The following is a 19,977-nucleotide window of genomic DNA, read 5'->3' as shown; positions in this document are numbered from 1 at the left end:
TTTTTTTTTTTTTTTTTTTTTTTTTTTTTGAGACGGAGTTTCACTCATGTTACCCAGGCTGGAGTGCAATGGTGCAATCTCAGCTTACCGCAGCCTCCGCCTCCTGGGTTCAGGCAATTCTCCTGCCTCAACCTCCTGAGTAGCTGAGATTACAGGCATGCACCACCATGCCCAGCTAATTTTTTGTATTTTTAGTAGAGACGGGGTTTCACCATGTTGACCAGGATGGTCTCGATCTCTTGACCTCGTGATCCACCCACCTCGGCCTCCCAAAGTGCTGGGATTACAGGCTTGAGCCACCGCGCCCGGCAGTAAATTGTATTTCTATATACTAATGATGAAATTAGAAACTAAAGTTAAAAATTACCATCTCAATAGCACTAAAAACCATGAAATAGTTAAGTATTAACTTTTTAAAGTATGTGTAATATTTGTATGTGGAAAATTATATAATACTGATTATATAATGTTCATGGATTAGAAGACTCAGTATTAAGATACCTGGTCTTCTCAAACTGATCTATAGATTCAGCGCATTTCTAGTCCAAATCTCAGCAGGATTTCTTATAGAAACTGATGAGCTGATTCTAAAATTAATAGGAAAAGCAAAGAAACTAGAAAAGCTCAAACAATTTGGAAGAAGAATAACAAAGTTGGCAGATTCACGCTACCTGATTTCAACTTTGTTTAAAGCTTCAATAACCAAGACTGTGGTATTGGAGAAAAGATAGACATACAGATTAATTGTACAAAATGGAATCTAGTCACACAAAAATTATCAATTCATTTTGAAAAACTATAAGGGCAATTCAGTAGAGGATAGTCTGGAACAGTTGGATATTCATATGCAAAGAAAAAAAAAGAGTCTTTATTTGTGCACCAAATGTGGATACACTGTAGGACACTGAGCAGGCAGTCTCTTGCCCAGGAATTCACATGAATATTGGGACAAATAACATGAATCCACCAGTGGATATGAAATAAAATTTACTCACACAGTAAACAGCAAAAGGATTCCTCAAGGTCAAGGGCTTAGGTTTAGTCCAGAATGAAGCAAGAGTGAAATAGGGTGGGTGGCTTTGGTTTTTATCATGACCAGAAAGTAGAACTTGTTTGATGGTTCCATGTGTGGGATTTACATGGTTTCAACTTCACGCCAATACCTGGGCTTTCTTACAGACTTACCCAGATGTGGTTTCTTACAGACTTACCCAGATGTGGGACAAAAGGGAGAGAGGTGTGAGACTTGAAAGCAATCAGCACTCAAAACATCAAAATGAAATCTTTTTCTTTATTGAGCCTCAGTCTGTGCTTCACACTCTGCAAAAAATTAGTTCAGAATGGTTCATAGGCCAGGCCTGGTGACTCACATCTGTAATCCCAGCATTTTGGGAGGTTGAGGCAGGAGGATTGCTTGAGCCCAGGAATTGGACACCAGCCTTGGCAATAGAGTGGGACCCATCTCTATTAAAAAAAAAAAAAAAAAAAAAAGATTCATAAATTGTGAAGTGAAGTGCACAGCTGTAAAATATTTGAAAGAAAACATAGGACAAAAATCTTTTTGAGACAGATCAGGCAGAGATTTCTTGGACATGATACCAAAGACATGATTCATAAATGAACAAATTGATAAATTGGACTTCATCAAAATTAAGAACTTTTGTGCTTCCAGACACACTGTTGAGAGAATGAAAAGACTTCACAGACTGGAAGAAAATATTCCTTATCACGTATCTGACAAAAAATAGACTGTATAAGGAACTCAGAGCCAGGCATGGTGGCTTAACGTCTGTAATCTCAGCACTTTGGGAGGTCAAGACTAGATGATTGCTTGAGATTCCAGGAGTTTGAGACCAGCCTGGGCAACATAGCTAGACCCTGTCTCTATTAAAAAAAAATCAGAAAAAAAAAAAAAAACCACCAAAAAAAAAAAAATCAAAACAAAAACATCAGAATCAGTAAGTAATCAATCTAATTTAAAAGAGCAAAAAGTTTGAGTAGACACTATTCAGGAAGATGTATGAAAAGCAAATAAACACCCCAAAAGGTGTTAAACATAGGTTGGATGTGGTGGCTCATGGTTGTAATCCCAGCACTTTGGAGAGGCTGAGGTGGGCAGATCACCTGAGGTTAGGAGTTCGAGACCAGCCCGGCCAACATAGCAAAACCTGGTCTCTACTAAAAGTACAAAATAAGTCAGGTGTGGTGGCACGTGCCTGTACTCTCAGCTACTCAAGAGGCTGAGGCATGAGAATTGCTTAAACCTAGGAAGTGGAGGTTGCAGTGAGACAAGATCATGCCACTGCCTTCCAGCCTGGGAGACAGAGTTTTACTCTGTCTCCAAAAAAACAAGGCATTAAACATTAGTAATTATGAAATTGCAGAATTAAAACCATAAGGAAATTCCGTTATATACCTATTGTGAAAATTAAGATATTAAGAGAAACTAAGGAAAAAATGGCAAAACAAAATGCTGGTGAGACTGTGGAACAACGGAAACTTTCATCCGTTGCTGTTGGAAGGGCAAACAGAGTAGCCACTTTGGAGAAATGTTTGGCAGTTTTTTAATGAAGGTAAATATACACTGGTCGTATGACCCAACATTCCCACTCCTAGGTTTTTACCTAAGTGAAATGAGAACTTAGTTTGATTTCTTTTTTTTTTTTTTGAGATGGAGTCTCACTCTGTCACCCAGGCTGGAGTGCAGTGGCACAATCTTGGCTCACTGCAACCTCTGCCTCCCCGGTTCAAGTGATTCTCCTGCCTTAGCCTCCTAAGTAGCTGAGATTTACAGGCATGCGCCATCACACCTGGCAATTTTTGTATTTTTAGTAGAGACAGGATTTTACCGTGTTGGCCAGGTTGGTCTTGAACTCCTGACCTCAACTGATTTGCCCGCCTTGGCCTCCCAAAGTACTGGGATTACAGGAGTGAGCCACTGCTCCCAGCCTGATTTCTTTTTACATTTTTTTTTTTTTTTCCCCCCGAGACGGAATCTTGCTCTGTTGCCAGGCTGGAGTGCAGTGGTGCAATCTCGGCTCACTGCAACCTCCGCCTCCTGGGTTCAAGCGATTCTTCTGCCTCAGCCTCCCAAGTAGCTGGGACTACAGGGGCGTGCCACCACACCCGGCTAATTTTTGTATTTTTAGTAGAGACGGGGTTTCATCATGGTGAGAATGGTCTCGATCTCTTGACCTCGTGATCCGCCTGCCTCGGCCTCCCAAAGTGCTGGGATTACAGGCGTGAGCCACTGCGCCTGGCCTTTTTACATTTTTTAAAACAGCTTTATTGAGTAATAATTCATGTACCATACAATTTTCCCTTTAAAGTATACATTTCAGTGGCTTTTAATATGTTCACAGTTGTGTTACCACAACAATCAATTTAAAAATACTTACAACACTCCAAAAAGAAACCCCAGATCCAGTAGCAGTCACTCCCAATTGTCCCTTGCTTAGCCCTAGGCAAATGTTTTCAAGGGTCATTTGTGTTATAACATATATCAGTACTTTATTTCTGTTTATAGCCAAATAATATTCCATTGTACAGATGTACCACATTTTGTTTACCTACTAATGGATATGTGGGTTATTTCTACTCTTCTGACTATTATGAATAATGCTGCTGCCATGAACATTCATGCAAAAGTTTTTGTGTGGACATGTGTTCTCATTTCTTTTGGGTATAGACCTATGAGTGAAATATCTGAGCCATATGGTTACTCTGTATAGCTTTTTTGAGGAACTAAAGAACTGTTTTCCAGACCATCTGCCTGGCTTTACATTCCTACCAGCAATGTTATCAGAGTTCCAGTTTCTCCATGTCCTTGTCAGTACTTATAATTGTGTGTCATTTTTTTGTTTTGAAGAGAGGAAGTCTCACTATGTTGCCCAGGTTAGAGTACAATGGCCATTCACAGGTACGATCATAGTACAGATATATGCTCAAATACCTAGACTCGGCCAGGCATTGTGGCTCACACCTGTAATCTCAGCACTTTGGGAGGCCAAGGCAGGCAGATCACCTGAGGTCAGGAGTTCAAGACCAGCCTGGCCAACATGGTGAACCCTGTCTTTAAAAAAAAAAAAAAGTAAAAAAGAAATAAAATTAAAAAAAAAAAATTCCTAGACTCCAATGATCCTCCTGCTTCAGTCTCCCAAGTAGCTGGGGCTACAGGCATATGCCACTGTACCCGGCTAGTAATTTTTTATCGTAGCTATTATAGTGGCAGTGAAGTGGTATCTCATTGTGGGACTGATTGTTGTTTTCTTTTTTCTTTTTTTCATTTTTTAGAGATGGAGTCTCACTCCGTCACAGGCTGGAGTGCAGTGGCGCAATCTTGGCTCACTGCAACCACCGCCTCCCAGGTTCAAGTGATTCTCCTGCCTCAGCCTCCCAAGTAGCTGGGACTACAGGCGCACGCCACCATACCCAGCTAATTTTTATATTTTTAATAGAGATGGGTTTTCACCATGTTGGCCAGGATGGTCTCAATCTTTTGACCTGATCCACCCGCCTTGGCCTCCCAAAGTGCTGGGATTACACGCATGAGCCACTGCACCTGGCTAGGTTTTTGCATTTTCATAGTGATGAATGATGTTGAGCATCTTTTCATGTACTGGCTTCTTTGGAGAAATGTCTATTCAGAGTCCTTTGCCCATTAAAAAAAAATTATTGGTCGGTCATGGTGGCCCACTCCTGTAATCCCAGCACTTTGGGAGGCCAAGGCAGGCGAATCACCTGAGGTCGGGAGTTTGAGACCAGCCTGACCAACATGGAGAAACCCTGTCTCTACTAAAAATATAAAATTAACCAGGCATGGTGGCTCATGCCTGTAATTCTAGCTACATGGGAGGCTGAGGCAGGAGAATCACTTGAACCCGGAAGGATGGAAGTTGCGGTGAGCCAAGATCACACCATTGTATTCTAGCCTGGGCAACAAGAGTGAAACTCTGTCTCAAAAAAAAAAAAAAAAAATACTGAGTTCTGAGCTTTTTATGTATTTATACTAAACCTGTTCTTTATATATTTAGATACTAAACCTGATACTATCAGAAATATGATCCACAAATACTTTTTTTCCCTCATTCTGTATATTTTCACTTTCTTGAAGCACAGCAGTTTTAGATTTTGGCAAAGTTCAATTTACTTATTTCTTTGGCTTCTTGTGCTTTAGGCGTCATATCTAAGAAACTGTTGCCTAGGCGTTATGATTAATTGCCTAATCTAAGGTTATGAAGATAATTTTTTTTAAATGAGATGGATTCACTGTCACTCAGGCTGGAGTGCAGTGGCACATGTCATGGCTCATAGTACCCTCTGCCTCCTGGGCTCAAGCAGTCTTTCCCCCTCAGCATCCTGAGTTGCTGGGACTACAGGAGCATGCCACCACGCCCAGCTAATTTTTGTATTTTTTTTTTGTAAAGACTGAGTTTCACCGTGTTGCCCAGCTGGTCTTGAACTCTTGAGCTCAAGTGATCCTTCCAATATCTTGGCCTCCCAAGTGCTGGGATTACACGTTGGTGGCATGAGCCACCAAGCCTGGCCAGTTGATTGTCTTAAACTTCAAAAGATCCTTAATCCATTTTATGTTCATTTTAGGGTAAATTTGAAGTTTTCTTGATTATTCCGAGGTAATTAACTTTTGCTGTTGCAAATGAGCTTTTTGAAATTGTTTCCTGTGATTGGTTATTATTTGTAAATAGAGGTCATTTTTTTTTCCTAAAGAGAATGCCAGTTTTTTTCCCCCCAAATGATCATTTTTCAAATAGTATAACTACTTTAAAAAATTCAGTCTTGGGCTGGGCACGGTAGCTCACGCCTGTAATCCCAGTACATTGGGAGGCTCAGGTGGGAAGACTGCATGAGTCTAGGAGTTAGAGATCAGCCTGGGCAACATAAGGAGATTCCAATTCTACAAGAAACAAAATAAATTTTAAAAATTGGCTGGGCACGGTGGCACAAGCCTGTAGTCCAAGCTACTCAGGAAGCTGAGGTGGAAGGATGACTTGAGCCCTGGAGGTTGAGGCTACAGTGAGCCATGATTGTCCCATTGTACTCCAGACTGGGCAACAGAATCAGACCCTGTCTCCAAAAAAAACACAAACATTTAGTCTTGAATGAAGTTTTATTGAAAACTTCTGAATTGTTTGCCTTACTTTGCCTCATAATTTATATTTAAGTTTAAGAAATCTAAAATGTATATTGTACAAAACTTTTAAACTTTTTACTTGTATCCTTAAGGTAGTGAAACAACCAAAGCTGTCTTATGAGAACTTTCTGTTTAAATCAAAAGTAGGTGAAATTTGGGAACAAAAGGGATTGATGGTGGTATTATGCCAGCTAGAAGCAGAGCTGTGGAATTGATCATTTGGGATTTTGCTAACTCTGATTTATCTATTTACTTAAACTTTGTTTTTTTATTAGCTTGTTTATTTACAGAAATAGAAATTTTTTATTAAAAATAATGTTTATCAAAGAAATGTAGATGTTGAAGGAAGAGAAAAGCAACTGTGATTCCACCTCAGACATTTAACATTTTTTTAGTTCTTTTAATTATTGCATAAATACAAAATAAAAATAAATCTGTTACATATGTAGGTAAATATATTCTTTTTGTGTGTGTGTGTGTGTGTGTGTGTGACCAAGTGTCACTCTGTCATCATGCCTGGCTAAGTTTTTTATATTTTTGTAGAAACAGGGTTTCCCCATGTTGCCCAGGCTGGTCTATAACTCCTGGGCTCAAGCAATCCTCCCACCTCAGCCTCCCAAAGTGCTTGGATTACAGACATGAGCTACCACGCCCCGCCTCATTTGCTTTGAGATTAATAGGCTTTAAAATTTGCCCACGTATGTCTCACTGTCCACATTAGAAAACAAACCAAGTTCTGAGAACTTAAATCTTTAAAGGATTGCTGTTTTGTTTTACATTACTGCAGGTTTTTGTTTTACTCTAACCATTACCGATTGATTGATTGATTGAGATAGGTTTTCCTTATGTTGCCCAGGCTGGTCTTGAACTTCTGAACTCAAGTGACCCTTTTGCCTCAGCCTGCCGTGTAGCTGGGACTATAGGCACACACTACTGTGCCCAGCAAAATCTTCTCTTTGTTGTATAAACTGGCTATATTAATGAAATCATGTGTATTTCATAACATGAATATCAAGGTAGTATTGATATTCATGTTATGAAATACACATGATTTCATTAATATAGCCAGTTTATACAACAAAGACTTTGCAAATTCTGTCTTAAAATTCAGACTATATTAATATTTGAAAATACCAGCACCTATAAGTAACCTTAAGAAACTGTACAATTTAATGCTCACTTCTTTTTCTTCTTTCCTTCCACTGCCTCTGTCCAATCTCTTCTCCCTCTCAGATTCCTATAGTCTGTGACTGTCTTCTAGTCATCTGGGCTACTTGTTCCTTCTGTCCTAGTTCAGGATCAAGGTTGCCTGGGCTTTCTACCTCTCCAAGTCTTTTTCTTTTCCATGTCCCTTGAGACACCCTTGGCAATAAATCTAGCTATTCTCTATTTTGTTTGTTTTGAGATAGAGTCTCACTCTGTTGCCCAGGCTAGAGTGCAGTGGCACCATCTTGGCTCACTGCAACCTCCACCTCCTGGATTCAAGTGATTCTCCTGCCTCAGCCTCCCAAGTAGCTGGGATTACAGGCGTGCGCCACCACGCCTGGTTAATTTTTTGTATTTTTAGTAGAGATGGGGTTTCACCATGTTGGCCAGGCACTAGAACTCCTGACAAGTGTCTTCTTAAGAAATGTCATGGCCGGTACCATTTAAGTAATAAGCTTCATTCCTTCTTAAAGCCTTCCTCATTATTTGTTTAGGGGAATCCAGCTTTTCCTAGTTGAAGCACAAACTTTAAACATAACTTTAAATGGGAATTCAAATTCCAATTTAAATATTTTAAAAAGTGGATTAGGGCCGGGCGCGGTGGCTCAAGCCTGTAATCCCAGCACTTTGGGAGGCCGAGGCGGGTGGATCACGAGGTCAAGAGATCGAGACCATCCTGGTCAACATGGTGAAACCCCGTCTCTACTAAAAATACAAAAAATTAGCTGGGCATGGTGGTGCGTGCCTGTAATCCCAGCTACTCAGGAAGCTGAGGCAGGAGAATTGCCTGAACCCAGGAGGCGGAGGTTGCGGTGAGCCGAGATCGCGCCATTGCACTCCAGCCTGGGTAACAAGAGCGAGACTCCGTCTCAAAAAAAAAAAAAAAAAAAAGTGGATTAAAATCACATGTATTTATAAACTTTGTTTGTATCTCTGATATAGAAGTAGCATTTTTTGGATCTCTAACAATGAAGCCCCAAACACTAAAATACCATTGAGAAATACTGTATTCTGGTGATATGAAGTAGAGAGGTACAAATACATGAGAGTTTTTACCTTATTATTTATTTTGTCTATAAAAACACTACAGTGTTGATGGGAGACACTATATTAGTACTCTGGATTAAACAGAAAGCCAACTTACACTAGGATGTGGAGGAATTTGTTTATTGTGGGGTAAGGGAGTTGTCTTAAAAATTGAGATTAGGAATGTGATTAGACTTCAAAGATAATGAACATCAGAATGTTCTCTTCTCTTTTATCTTCCTTTCTGTCTATCTGCTTCACATTTAAAATTTTCTAGATAAGCTTCATCAACTTTTTTGACATACATGCCAAACTTGGTGCCTAACTTCTCCTGTGCTTTATTTTATGTAGTTCAGGCATTCAGAGTAACTGCTAGAACTTTGGATAGCCATTTCGTTAGGGATAAGTATCATGCTGTATAGGGGTGAATTAAAGGTAGAATAGAGTGCCAAAAAAAGGTAAAAAGGGGCAGTTTCTTGAAGAAAGAGAAAAGGTGTGCAGGAGGTGTCATAGGCAAAAACAGAAGTGTGTGTTTTTGAAATGATCTGATCTTAATGTTCTTTGTAACAGGAAAGACTTCCAAAAGACAGCCTACGTAGCACGTTCATTTAAGGGCAATATCTTAACTTAGAGCTGACTTCTAATATAAATCTTGAAATGCTGTTCAGTTGGAATTATGCCAATAACTGCTACAGTACTGCTCAGTACAGTTCACTGCTCTAGTACAGAAAGTGAGGGAAAGAAGCTAGCATGATTTCTGAGTTTGTGATAGAAAGGTCGGTCATAACATTAAAGCACTTGTCCTTCAGACTCTAAGTACTAGACATGTAGCTTACCCTCTTTAAGAACAGAATTGGCTGGTCCAAAGGTAGTGTGTTATCTCAATTGATTGTTCACAGTCAGTTACAGATCGAACTCCTTGTTCTACTCTTTTCCCCCTTCTCACTACTGTACTTGACTAGTCTTAAAATAAAATAATAATTATAAAAAAAGAACAGAAGTATAACTGGAATTGATGGAGTTAAGTAAAAAGAAATGGCAATTTGCAGAGGAATTATAAGGAAGAACAGAAAGATAACTAATTCTACTAGTAATTACTCTTATTTGTCTTGGAAGATACATCCTATTTAGATAGAAAAGACACGCCAAGTTTTGATGTAGAGCACATTGTAGTGGCCTGAATTAGGAGTCTGAATTTGTGGTGTTCTTTTGTGTTGACCATGAAAACTGTCAGAAACGTTGAAGTCTGAAACAGATTTCAGGAGGACCAACAGTTGAATAAGGAATCTGTATGAGGAAAAAATAAAGTTGGAGCATTCTAAAAGAAGGTTTGGAACAAGTGTCGAAGGTGTGGAGAGACTGTTAAAAGAACTCCTGTGGAAAATTTTAAGTGTCAGAAAAAGTTTAGATTAGAATATCAAGCATTCTTGTCTGGACCAAGTGCAATGGTATTTACAACTAATTGATCACAACCAGTTACAGGTTTCTTTGTTCTTTTTGCACTCCCATTGTTTTACTTGACTAGCTTGAAAAAGGAGAGAGAGAATATCAAGCATTCTTTAGTCTGCCTTACTCATTTTTGAATAATTTGAGAGATACAAACTTTTTAAAATATTACAACTTTTTCTTGGAAGAAAAATATTAAACCAAAACCCTAATAGAATTATTTACCAGATGCCCTGTCCTAGTAATTCAGTGAATAACTTGTACTTAAAATTCAATGACTCCTCATAACTCAATGTAAATATAGATGCCCCTTGACTTATGATGGGGTTCTGTCCTGAAAAACCAGTTGTAAATTGAAAATATTGTAAGGTGAACATCATAGCTTAGCCTAGCCCACCTTAAATGTGCTCAGAATACTTAAATTAGCCTATGGTTGGGCAAAATCATCTAACAAAGCCTATTTTATAATAAAGTATTGAATAGCTCATGTAATTTATTGAATATTGTACTGAAAGTGAACAACAGAATGGTTGTAGGGGTCAAAGTATGTTTTTTTACTGAATGGTGTATCACTTTTACACCACTATAAAGTTGAAAAATCCTAAGTCAAACTGTCCTAAATTGGGAATCATTTGTATTTACTGTGTGGTAGAACTTTTAAGATCTGTTCCCAGGTTTGATTGACCTGTTGAGTCTTTGGGACCGGACTTTCCTGGAATAAGGACTGTAGGAAAGTTTTGTGTTTGGATGAATGTACACTTTACATTTTATTTATTTTCTGGAGATGGAGTTTCGCTTTTGTCACTCAGGCTGGAGTGCAGTGGCGCAAACTTGGCTCACTGCAACCTCTGCCTCCCAGGTTCAAACAATTCTCCTGCCTCAGCCTCCTGAGTAGCTTGGATTACAGGCATGCGCCACCATGCCTGGCTAATTTTTTTTCGTATTATTAGTAGAGATGGGGTTTCACTATATTGGCCAGGCTGGTCTCAAACTCCTGACCCCAGGTGATCAGGCCTTGGCTTCCCAAAGTGCTGGGTTTATAGGAGTGAGCCACCCTGCCTGGGTTCACATTTTATTTTTATCCAGGACTACCTGAGAATGTTTTCTGGTAGGATTTCTTCCATACTGCTTTTTTTCTTATAGTTTAAAAAATATGATGGAGTGATATATGCCGTAAACCACCATGGCATGTGTATACCTATGTAACAAACCTGCACGTTCTGCACACGTACCCTAGAACTTATAGTATAATAAATAAAATTTTTAAAAGTATATGATATGTATACCAAACATTATAAGTAATATACATGTATGTTATAATAATTATATAACCACTTATGAACCTATCATCTAACCAATAACCTAAATATTATCAATTACTTATTCATACTGTTACAGCACCAAGTTTTATTCCAATATAAGTTTATCTTTGAATTTTTGACTCTTCTTGGGTTTTCTTTTCTTTCTTCCTCCTGTTTCTCCTCCTTCCCTCCTCTTTCTTTGTCTTTTTAAAAATTAAGACAAATCTTTTCAGGGATGCTATCTGAGATTTGTCTTTCTTTTAAAGGAGATTGCATTCATTTTGACCCATTAATTTCTGTTTCTTTCTTTCTTTCTTTTTTTTTTTTTTTTTTTTTTGAGACAGAGTCTCACTCTTGTTGCCCAGGCTGGAGTGCAGTGGCACGATCTTGGCTCAGCACAACCTCCGCCTCCCGGGTTCAAGCAATTGTCCTGCCTCAGCCTCCCAAGTAGCTAGAATTACAGGCATGCACTACCACAGGCTTGGCTAATTTTTTGTATTTTTAGTGACCATGTTGGTCACTCCCCGACTTCGGATGATCTGCCTGCCTTGGCCTCCCAAAGTGCTGGGATTATAGGCGTGAGCTACTGCGCCCAGCCTTTAATTTCTTTTTCAAGCTTGTTTGAAGACTTAGAAATTATTTATATTGGCCGGGCGCGGTGGCTCAAGCCTGTAATCCCAGCACTTTGGGAGGCCGAGGCGGGTGGATCACAAGGTCAAGAGATCGAGACCATCCTGGTCAACATGGTGAAACCCCGTCTCTACTAAAAATACAAAAAATTAGCTGGGCATGGTGGTGTGTGTCTGTAATCCCAGCTACTCAGGAGGCTGAGGCAGGAGAATTGCCTGAACCCAGGAGGTGGAGGTTGCAGTGAGCCGAGATCGCGCCATTGCACTCCAACCTGGGTAACATGAGTGAAACTCCGTCTCAAAAAAAAAAAAAAAAAAGAAATTATTTATATTTTATAATTTTTGATAAAGTCATAATGTCTTTTGGGATAGTTGACTGTTAGATGTTCTATAATGATTTGCTTTGCAAGCTGCTATCTGAATGAAGGTAGACTAATAAAGGTAAGACACCATAAGGAAACCAGTTTAAAAAAACCTGTGATTGATGAAGATGTTTGCCTATTAACGTGTCACTTAAAGTTTCTGAATGAACATGGATGAATGAGACATAGTATTAAAACAGATTAGAGAGCCATTCCCTAGAGTAATTAGACATACAGTTAGATACTTTTACGTAAGATAAGTTGAAGTAAAATCTATTTTAAATGCAGAGGTGATTTCATAGGGTGTTTCCTCTATCCAGTGGTTCTCAAACTGTGATCCCCCAGCCAGCACTGTCAGCATTGCCTGGAAACTTGTACAAAATATCTCAGCTCCTCAGACCTTTAGGTGATTCTGGTATAGCTAAAGTTTGAGAAGCACTGCCATACAGGTCTATTTTCATTTTTATTATCTAGCTTGGGTAGGCATGTTAGTTTGGAATAATGTTGCATGGGTCTGAACTTCCTATTTTAAGTGACAGAAATCCAACTTGAATTAGCTTAAGCAAAAAGGAATTTATAGGCTTTCTTAGGTGGATTGGGAGATTATTGTAGTAGCTTACAGATTCAAAGCAATAGTTGCAAATAATCAGGGCCCTGGGGGTTGGAACTGCTTGTCTCTGTATGACTTGTAGATCCTAGACAAGTGAGAAAGATGGTCACAGGGCAGCCTCAAATTCACATTCTCTGAGCTTAGCAACTGCAGAAGGAGCTCCTTTCTACCATTCACAAGACCATCCCGCAACCGTTACGTTAATGAGAATGAAAGCCAAAGACTGACCTACTCTGGGTCTTTTATCTAACTGTAGGAGGAAATAGAATGGGAAAGTGTGCTACTCTGGCAGCGTAGTTCACTGTTAGATAATTGGGTTGCTTTCAAATTCTCTTTATTTTTACTATTATTTTTATAGATACATAGTCTCACTCTGTCACCCAGGCTAGAGTGTGGTGGTACATTCAGGGCCCACTGCAGCCTCCACCTCTCAGGCTCAAGTGATCCTTCAGCCTCAGCTTACTGAGTAGCTGGGATTACCACTACACCTGGCTATATTTAATTTTTTTTTTTTTTTTTTTTTGAGACAGAGTCTTTCACTCTGTTGCTGGGCTGGAGTGCAGTGGCGCAATTTTGGCTCACTGCAACCTCTGCCTTCTGGGTTCAGGCTTTCTTGCCTCAGTCTCCTGGGTAGGTGGCACTACAGGTGTGCGCCGCCACCACCACGCCCAGCTAATTTTTGTATTTTTAGTAGAGACGGTTTCACCATGTTGACCAGGATGGTCTCGATCTCTTGAGCTCGTGATCTGGCTGCCTCGGCCTCCCAAAGTGTTGGGATTACAGGCATGAGCCACTGCGTCCGGCCTCAATATTTTTTAATAGAATTGGGGTCTCCCTGTGTTGCCCCAGGCTGGTTTCAAATTCCTGGCCTCCAGTTATTCTCCCGCCTTAGCCTCCCAAAGTGTTGGGATTACAGGTGTGAGCCACTGCACCCAGTTTAGATTTAGGTAACTTTGAAGAAGATAAAGTGAAATGTAGAGGCTTGTAGAACTAGAAAATGGAACATGCTCAAAAGCTTATAGTATTTGTTAGCGAATAATTAACTACTTCTTGAAAGGTTTGGGGTACCTTAATATGAGAGTTAATGCTTTAGATTTATTATTTTGTACGAAGTTAATTTTTTTGTCACTATAAAATATACTATAGGATGTCTGGAAAATACAGAGGTGTAAAAGGAAACTACCTCTTATTCTGCTATCCAGAGACAATTACACTGTGGTGAATTTCCTCTGTTTATGTTCTTGCATAGTTATAACCATATTATAATGTTAATTTTTTCTTTGTTTTGATCAGTATTTATAACTTTCTGTTGGGGTAATGAAAACATAATCTTAGTCAATATAGGTTCCACCAAGGTTGTATGTTGATAATTGTTAAATCTTGTTTTTTCATTTAACTCTACAAGTTAAAGGATGTGTTTTCATTTTAAGTTTCTTGGCATATAACAACGTCATTAAATAATTTTGCTCGTTAATTTAATTGTTCACTTGATGGGCAAAAATGGTATTTTATGTCATTAATTACTAATAAGTTTGAGCATTTTTTGTTGAGCTAGCTAGTTACTGTTATTTTTTGTGAGTTCCAAGTTTTTTATCCACTTGTCTGTTAGCATCATAGTGGTTTTCTTACTGATTTGTTTTTTTTTTTTTTTTTTTTGAGATGGGTCTCACTCTGTTGCCCAGGCTGGAGAGCAGTGACAAGATCATGACTCACTGCAGCCTCAACCTCCTGGTCTCAAGTGATCCTCCTTCCTTAGCCACCCAAGTAGCTTGGGACCACAGGCGTGTGCCACCATGCCCAGCTAATTTTTTTATTTTTTTAATAGAAATGAGATCTTGCTGTGTTGCCCAGTCTGGTCTCAAACTCCTGAGCTCAAATGATCCTCTTGTCTCCCAAAGTACTGGGATTACAGGTGCAAACCACTGTGCCTGGCCATTTTCTTAAAATTAAGTTTAGAAACTCTCTGCTTTTAGCGATCTGATAACTTTTCCATTGTTGCTATTTGTTTTACTTTGTTTTGTTGATTAATTTTGAAACATGATGTAAGGTAAAGTTATTTATTCTTTCTTTCTGTGATTGTTTTGAATTTTTATATAGGTTCTGTCCTCCTCCTCCTCCTTTTTTTTGTGAGATGGAGTCTCTATGTGTTGCCCAGGCTGGAGTGTGCAGTGGCACTATCCTGGCTCACTGCAACCTCTGCCTCCTGGGTTCAAGCAATTCTCCTGTTTCAGCCTCCCAAGTAGCTGAGATTACAGGCTTCCCACCACGCCCAGCTAATTTTTTGTATTTTTAGTAGAGATGGGGTTTCACCGTATTAGCCAGGATGGTCTCCTGACCTTGTGATCCACTTGCCTCAGCCTCCCACCGCGCCCGGCCTGGCTCTGCCGTTCTTAAAATATTTTCAAGCTAGGAGTCCACCAGATCGGTGACTAAGTGACCCCTGGCGGCCGCCACCATGGGCCACTAGTTTGGGAATCTGACGTGGATGCGGCATGTGATCTCCTACAGCTTGTCACCTTTCAGAGCAGCGCCCCTTCCCTCATGTCTTCTCTAAAGGAATTCCCAACGTGCTGAGCCGCACGCGGGAGCCTTTCCTTTGCATGGTGCGGCCGTTTGTAGTGTTTTTTCTTATCTACAATTCGGGAACTCAAGAGGGAGAGATCCAAGAGGAAGAATCCAGCTGCCTATGAAAATGACAAATGAGCAATGCATCCTAATGACAGTTCTGGAAGAGGAATCTGCATTATCTCTTTTAAAGACACAATAAACTTCCTGTGGTCTGCAAAAAAATAAATAAATAAATACACACATATATACGTATAGATATAATATTCGAACAAGCTATTCAAAGAAAAATGCCCTCTTAAGCTTATTTTTAGTTATTTCCATAGGCTAATGGTTTTTAACTCCTTGTGAGATTTAAGGACAATGAGAGATGACAAAAAAACTTTAGTGACAATATATTTTAGCAATCGCCTCCCAAAGTGCTGGGATTACAGGCGTGAGCCACCGCGCCCAGTCTGGCTCTGGCTCTGGCTCTGTCATTCTTAAAATATTTTCAAGCTAGGAGTCTGCCGGATCGGTGACTGCGGAGGGCTAAGTGACCCCTGGCCACCGCCACCATAGGCTGCGAGTTTGGGAATCTGACGGCGGATGCGGCATGTGATCTCATACAGCTTGTCACCTTTCAGAGCAGCGTGCCTTCCCACACGTCTTCTCTAAAGGAATCCCCAACGTGCTGCGCCACACTCGGCCTTTGCGTGGTGAGGCCGTTTGTAGTGTTTTATCTTATCTACACATGGGGGACTCAAGAGTTTGAGAGATCCAGGAGGAAGAATCCAGCTGCCTATGAAAATGACAAATGAGCATCACATCCAAATGGCGGTTCCTGTTTCTGAAAGACCTTTCCCTTGACAAGGAGTCTGCATTGTCTCTTAAAGACACAATAAACTTCCTATGATCCGCAAAAAAAATGTATATCTATATATAAAATATGTATTGTATTCGAAGAAGAAGCTATTATATTCAAAGAAAAATGCCATCTTAAGCTTCTTTTTAGCTATTTCTGTAGACTAATGGTTTTTAATTCCTTGTGAGATTTAAGGACAATGAGAAATGACAAAAAAAACTTTAGTGACAATATATTTTAGCAATGGCAAAATAACCTCTTTTCTGACAAATCTAAACTCTCTTATCAGAGTTAAAAGCTTAGACATCCTTTGTGATTAGCCTTCTGTGAGTACAGTGAAAACATTTATATTTTCTGCAAATAGCGTTTATTCATGAAGAAAATTATGATAGAAATCTGTTTAAACAGAAAATTCTAGACTCTTCAGACAGCTCAGGCTTTTGAAAAAGCCTTGTGCTTTGGCAGGAGCCCAGGAGAGGAAGTGTCTACATCTGCTACATTCTAGAAGCCTTCTCCAAATCACTGTAACATAGCCAAAAGAGCAGTGTATTTCATTACTGTGTGGTTTTGGAAGTATCTGGAAGTCTGCCGCAAACTCAAGGGAGGAGACTAAGGAGTACTTCCAGTTTTTGTGGCGATCTATTTTTATTGAGGTTCAAGTTAGGGGGACAGTGGGGTTATTTTTTCACTCTTGTGGAATGGGGAGCTTTCAGTTTGAACTTGAGCCTTTTGCTTTAGCTCAAGTCACATAGGAAGAGTCGGGCCTACACAAAGAGAAACAGGTTAACAAGTCAGGGTAGCCAATGAGAGCCTGTTACTGAGGCAAACTATACTGTAATGGTAACTTTCTCCTATAAAATAAATAGACAAAGTCCATGTTTGTAGTGGAGAAGGAGCAAGAGAAGAGTCCTACCAGGGCATCTCGGTAATTGAGGTAAAGCCTTTCAAAGTTGGTTGGTTTATATCCTCATCTACCATGAAGAATCCTAACTAGAAAAGACTGCTACCATGGATATAGAGCACAAAGACAAAAGGGTTTTGCTGCCAGGTTTAAAAAAAGAAAGAAAAGAGGCCACAGACATGTCTTAGGCTAAGGTATTTTTTTTTTTTTGTCTTTGTTTTTTACATAGAACACAGTTGATAAGAGACACAAAACTGAAGTCTGGGTCCTTTGAGAGAAAATACTAGTTTAAATGGACGGGGATATTTATTCATTTTGGATTCTCTGCAACTTAAAAACCAAAACAAAACAGGTGCAGCGGTGCAGACCTATATTTCCTACTCAGGAGGCCAAGGTGGGAGGATCACTTGAGTCCAGGAGTTTGAGTTCAACTTGGGCAACATAACAAGACCCCTGTCTCTTAAAAAACAAAACCAAACCGGCCGGGTGCGGTGGCTCTCGCCTGTAATCCAAGCACTTTGGAGGCCAAGGCGGGCGGATCCCCTGAGGTTGGGAGTTCAAGACCAGCCTGACCAACATGGTGAATCCCCGTCTTTAAAAAATAAATAAATAAATAATAAATAACAAAAACACAAAACAAAACCAAGAGAACAGTGTCATCGCAATATAGTTCATATACCATATAAGTCAGCCATTTAGTATTCATGATTCAATGATTTTTAGTGCTTTCACAGAGACATTCTACCGTCAGTCACCACAGTAAATTTTATTTCATTTATTCATTTGTTTTTTAGAGATGGGATCTTGCTATGTTGCCCAAGCTGGCTTTGAACTCCTGGGTTCAAGTGATCCTCCTGCTGTAGCCTCCCAAGTAGCTGGAACTCCAGGCACCTGCCACTTAATTTTAGAACATTTTTTTTGTCCCCAAATCTACAACTTTTAATTTATTTTAAAAAGTTATATAGGAAAAAGATGGGCCAGGCTTATGCTTGTTTTCCCAAAACTTTGGGAGGCTGAGGTGGGCGGATCACCTGAGGTCAGGAGTTTGAGACTGTCTCAAAACAAACAAAAACATATATATAATTTCATATGTATACACATATATAAAAAAGATGTGACACATCAGGAATTTTAAGGATTAATCAGAAAGCTCTGAAATCTGTTTCCCTTAAAACGTATTTTAACATTTTGAAAATGTGTTCATAATATTTAAATTGATAAGTTGGTATATTTTTATGGGAAATTCATGGGAAAGATCTAAATCACAGAGAAAACTTATTTTTCAGGTTATGTGAAAAAGCCATCTACTATTATTCTAATTGTAATAGTAAGGAGAACAAACAGCTTGAATTTTTAAGCATAAATAATCAGGTCATAACAAACATACATTTTTCTCTAATATGAAATATCAGACTGGGTGCAGTGGCTTACACTTGTAATCCCAGTGCTTTGGGAGGCTGAGGTGGGTGGATCACTGGAGGCCAGGAGTTCGATACCAGCCTGGCCAAAATAGCAAAACCTCGTCTCTACTAAAAAGACAAAAAGCCAGTTGTGGTAGTACCCACCTTTGGTCCCACTACTTGGAAGGCTGAGGCATGAGAATCACTTAAACCCGGGAGGTGGAGGTTGCAGTGAGCCAAGGTTGCACCACTGCACTCCAGGCTGGGCAACAGAGAAAGACTTTGTCTCAAAAACAAAACAAAACAAAACAAAAAACCCACAATAAAGAAATGTCATGGTAGTACTCTGATTATATGAAAAACAAGATGTAGCTATTATTAAATTATTAAATGGACGGGTACTGTGGCTCATGCCTGTAATCCCAGCACTTTGGGAGGCTGAGGCAGGCAGATCACAAGGCCAGGAGTTCAAGACAAATGTGGTGAAACCCTGTCTCTACTAAAAATACAAAAATTAGCCGGGCATGGTGGCATGTACCTTTAGTCCCAGCTACTCAGGAGGCTGAGTCATCAGAATCTCTTGAATCCGGGAGACAGAGGTTGCAGTGAGCCAGGATTGCACCACTGCACTCCACCCTGGGCAATAGAGAGATACTGTCTCAAAAAAAAAAAAAAAACCCCCACAAAAAAGAAATGTCATGGTAGTACTCTAATTATATGAAAAACAAGATAGTGGGCCGGGCGCGGTGGCTCACGCCTGTAATCCCAGCACTTTGGGAGGCCGAGGCGGGTGGATCACGAGGTCAAGAGATCGAGACCATCCTGGTCAACATGGTGAAACCTCGTCTCTACTAAAAAAATACAAAAAATTAGCTGGGCATGGTGGCGCGTGCTTGTAATCCCAGCTACTCAGGAGGCTGAGGCAGGAGAATTGCCTGAACCCAGGAGGCGGAGGTTGCAGTGAGCCGAGATCGCACCATTGCACTCCAGCCTGGGTAACAAGAGTGAAACTCTGTCTCAAAAAAAAAAAAAAAAAAAACAAGATAGTGGCTATTATTAAATTATTAAATGGACAAGTGCAGTGGCTTACACCTGTAATCCCAGCACTTTGGGAGGCTGAGGTGGGTGGATCACAAGGTCAGGAGTTTGTGACCAACCTGGCCAATGTGGTGAAATCCCATCTCTACTGAAAATACAAAAATTAGCCAGTCATGGTGGCATGTGCCTTTAGTCCCAGCTACTTGGGAGGCTGTGGCAGAAGAATCACTTAAACCTGAGAGACAGAGGTTGCAGTGAACCGGAATCGTGCTGTTGCACTCCAGCCTGGGCAATAAGAGCGAGACTGCCTCAAAAAAAAAAAAAAAAAAAAAAAGTTAAACAATTGATAGTAATTAACATCAATTCTGTGGGCAACCTGGGAATCTTTTACTTTTTCATAGAATAGATAAGGAACTTTTCTTACCCTTTGTATTTTTTAAGTAATGACTGCATTTCTTTTTCTTTCTTTTTTTTTTTTTTTTTTTTTTTTTTTTTTTT

At 39.8% G+C, this 19,977-nt stretch overlaps 1 protein-coding gene and 2 pseudogenes across 4 annotated transcripts in view; all 3 read left to right on the top strand.

Moving 5' to 3' along the window:
• The window catches only part of P4HA1 (prolyl 4-hydroxylase subunit alpha 1), an 86,002-nt gene that overhangs the window by 6,454 nt on the left and 59,571 nt on the right, over positions 1-19,977 (top strand). The window contains exon 1 of one of the 4 annotated variants that reach the window (XM_032256337.1): positions 4,041-4,061. The exons of the other annotated variants lie outside the window; for them this stretch is intronic. The gene's annotated coding sequence lies outside the window, so the exon portion shown is untranslated. Of the gene's footprint in view, positions 1-4,040; positions 4,062-19,977 lie in introns of those variants that run through there. 4 annotated transcript variants of the gene reach the window in all.
• LOC116535401 lies at positions 15,041-15,991 on the top strand (annotated as a pseudogene).
• Positions 15,438-17,174, top strand: LOC116535314 (annotated as a pseudogene).

Source organism: Sapajus apella, unplaced genomic scaffold (genome assembly GCF_009761245.1).
Source record: "Sapajus apella isolate SASKATOON/1434 unplaced genomic scaffold, GSC_monkey_1.0 scaffold94, whole genome shotgun sequence".
NCBI classification, from domain to species: domain Eukaryota; kingdom Metazoa; phylum Chordata; class Mammalia; order Primates; family Cebidae; genus Sapajus; species Sapajus apella.
The sequence above is the reverse complement of the archived record's forward strand: the minus strand, read 5'-3'. Positions and strand labels throughout refer to the sequence as shown.